At 37.2% G+C, this 3,636-nt stretch overlaps 1 pseudogene; it reads left to right on the top strand.

Annotated features, from left to right (window-relative positions):
* LOC105979880 overlaps positions 1-1,850 on the top strand; it is a 55,139-nt pseudogene extending 53,289 nt beyond the window's left edge.
* The last annotated feature ends 1,786 nt before the right edge of the window (positions 1,851-3,636 follow it).

Raw genomic sequence — 3,636 nt, 5'->3', positions numbered from 1 at the left:
TGTATCAGGATAGCATTAAACTTATATAGTGACTTGGGAAGAAATGACATTTTTACTGTAATGAGTTTTTCGATCCATGAGAATGGGATATTCTTCCATTTGTGGAGGTAATTCTTGGTTTCTTATAATAGTGTTCTGTAATTTTCCTCATACAAATCTTTTGCTTTTTTAGTCAGGTATATCCCTAGAAATTTCAATTTGGGCTTGGCTATTGTGAAGGGTACTGCATTTTTGATTCCCTCTTCTGTGGTCTTGTCTGATATGTATAACCATCCGACAGACTTCTTTATGTTGATCTTGTATCCTGCCACTCTGCCATATTTCTCTATTGCTTCCAGTACTTTTGAGATTTTCCATATATAAAATCATATCTGTTTCACCTCTTCCTTCCCCAGGCGAATACTTTTTATGTTTTTTCTTTGCCTTATGCTGTTAGCTAGGACCTCCAGTACAATGTTAAATAAGAGTGGGAACAAGGGGCATCCTTGTCTGGGCCCCTTTTTCAGAGGATGGTTTTTGTCTTTTCTCCAATAACTACCACATTGGCTATTAGATTTTTGTATACAGCTTCTATTATATTGAGGAATTTTCCTTCCATTCCTATCTTCTTGCGTGTCTTAGACAGGTATGGGTGTTGGCTGTTGTTGAATGCTTTTTCCACAACTACCGATATTATCATGTGGTTCTTATAATTTTTGATGTGGTGAATGATTCTAATGGTCTTTCATATGTTGAACCATCCCTGCATCCTTGATATGAATCCCACTTGATCATGGTGAATTATTTGTTTTATATCCTTTTGTATTCTCGTGGCCAGTATTTTGTTAAAGATTTTTGCATAGATGTTTATTATGGATATTGGTCTGTAGTTCTCCATTTTTGTGGGATTCTTGTCCGATTTAGGTATCAGAGTTATACTAGCTTCATAAAAAGAGTTCCGTTTTTTGTTTGTTTTTTTTGTCTCTTTCTATGTTCTGGAAGAGTTTGTGTAGAATTGGCATCAGTTCTTCCCTGAATGTTTGGTAGAATTCTCCTGTAAAGCCATGTGACCCAGGGGATTTTTTTTTGTTTATAATCTCTGAATAACCTTGTCTATTTCTTCTATTGCTATGGGTTTGTTGAGATTCTTAACATCAATCTGGGATAGTCTAGGATGAGATTGTTTTTCCAAGAATTTGTCCATGTCTTCCAAGTTGTTGAATTAATTGGAGTACAGTCCTTGGTAGTACTGTGTAATTTTCTTTTTGATTTTATTAGGGTCAGTTGCGATGTACGCTGTTTCATCCCTCATCCTTGCTTTTGATATTTGTCCTTTCTTTTCTTTTGTTAAGTTTCTCAGTGGTCTGTCAATTCTGCTAATCCTTTCAAAGAACCACCTTTAGCTCCATTAATTTTTCCATAGTTTCCTTGTTTTCCCTCTCATGAATCTCAGCCCTGGTTGTTATTATTTCTTTTCTTTTGCCATTAGTGGTATTGTCCTGTTGATTCTGTTCTATTGCTGTAAGTTTTGTGTCGGCATAGCAATCATAAGTCTCTCTTCCTTTTTCATGTGTGCATGTATTGCTGTCAAACTTCCTCTGATAACTGCCTTTCGTAGGTTGTATTCTCATTCATGTTGGTTTCTAGAAACTTTATTTCATCTCTGATCTGGGCCAATACCCACTCCTTCTGCAATAGTTATTCATCCTCCAATTATTTGCCCTTGTTTTCTTAATTGTCCTTTTGTTTATTCCCAGCATTATGGCATAGTGGTCAGAGGGAGAAATCTGTTTAATCTCTACGTGCTTGAATTTGCACAGATTCAACTTGTGTCCCAGCATTTGGTCCATTATCGAGTATGTGCCATGTAGACTTGAAAATAATGTGATTTTATTTTCATTTGGGTGGAGAACTCTGAAAATATCAATCAAGTCAAGTCGTCTAATCATAATGATTAGGTCTGTAGCCTCCTTGATAGGCTTCTTTCTCAGAGAATGGTATATTAAATCACCTACTGTAATTGTTTATCCTGTATTTTTTTTTCATCTTTTGGAGTGTTTGACGAATTTTTCAGGTCTCTCTTTGGGTGCATATATGTTTATTATGCTCACTGGTTCTTGGTCTACTGTTCCCTTGAGCATTATATAGTGCCCCTCCTTCTTTCTTATTATGGTTTGCAACTTGAGATCAATTTTGCCCAAATTAGGATTGCAACTCCTGCTATTTTGAATTGCCATTTGATTGGTATATTTTTCTCCAACCTTTGATTCTCAGCCTATTTTCGTCTGTAATCTTGAGTTGTGTTTCTTGTAGGCAGCATATTGACAAGTTGTGTTGTCTAAGTCTGCTAGCTTCTTAGTTAGTTCAGTCCATTGAGATTCAGGGTTATTTCATCCATCTATGGATTTACCTTTTGTGTTGCATGTTTTCCTACCAGCCTTTCTATTCAATATGCTGTGTGTGTGTGTGTGTGTGTGTGTATTTCATTCTTGACTTCTTTCCACCTTTGAGTAAATGCTATCTTGGGGGCTGCTTTCTCTTCATTGCCCTCTGGGTCAGGTTGTTCTTTGTGGTGTTCTCTTATTTGTGCTCCGTGAGTGCTGCTCTTCTGCCCATACTGGGTTGGCAAGGATCTTTTGTAGAACTGAGTTTCTTCTAATGTATTCTTTGAGTTTTTACTTGTCTGAGAACACTCTTCTCTATTTATCTTGACAGATAATTTGGCTGTATAGAGTGTTTTGGGGTTTGCATTATTTTCCCTCAATTTTTGGAATGTGTTACTCCACTCTCTCCTCTTCTTCATAGTGTCCACATATAGGTCTGAGCATATTCTTATTTGGATACCTTTATAGGTCACTGCTTGTTTTTCCTTATCAGCTCTCATGATTTTTTTCCTTTTCCTCAAATTTGTATAGTTTAAATATTATATGCCTTGGTGACTTCTTGGGATTCAGTCTAGCTGGTGTTCTTTCAGCCTCCTGAATGGTTACCTGGTTTTCATTCATTAAACTGGGGGAGTTTTCCTCTAAGAATTCCCTTAATATTTTCACTGTTGACTTATTTCTTGTGTCTTGTTCAGGCAAACAATCATTCTTGTTTTGTCTTCATAGCACCATACATGGGTCTCAGGTTTTCTTCAGCTTCTCAGATTATCTTATTTAACTGTGTTTTCCGTTTGTTGAAGTCTGCCTGGTTATCCTCTAAATCACCGCTTCTCAACCTGTGGGTTGCCACCCCTTTGGGGGTTGAATGACCCTCACAGGGGTCACCCTATTCATAATAGCAGCAAAATTACAGTTATGAATTAGCAACAAGTATAAATTTATGGTTGGGGGTCACCACAATATGAGGAACTGTATTAAAGAGTTGTGGCATTAGGAAGGTTGAGAACCACTGCTCTAAGTCACTGGTGCAATTCTTTGCCTCCTCAAGTCTGTTGGTAAAATCTGTTAATTTGCTACTGGATTCTATCATTTCATCCCTTAGGTCTTGTATTTCCCTTAGTGTGTGGCCTTTATCTCTTCTATCATCTCATTCTTTTTTGGTATTGTTTCCCTCATATCCTGTATGACTCCAAGCAGCATTCTGAAGATTTCTTTCTCTAGCAGATCAATGTCTGCTTCTTCTATGCAGGTCATTAGGTTCAGGACTTCTGAC

This window comes from Echinops telfairi, unplaced genomic scaffold (assembly GCF_000313985.2).
Source record: "Echinops telfairi isolate 266 unplaced genomic scaffold, ASM31398v2 ScPeMD7_5592;HRSCAF=6446, whole genome shotgun sequence".
NCBI lineage: Eukaryota > Metazoa > Chordata > Mammalia > Afrosoricida > Tenrecidae > Echinops > Echinops telfairi.
This window is presented reverse-complemented; position numbering and strand designations above follow the sequence as displayed.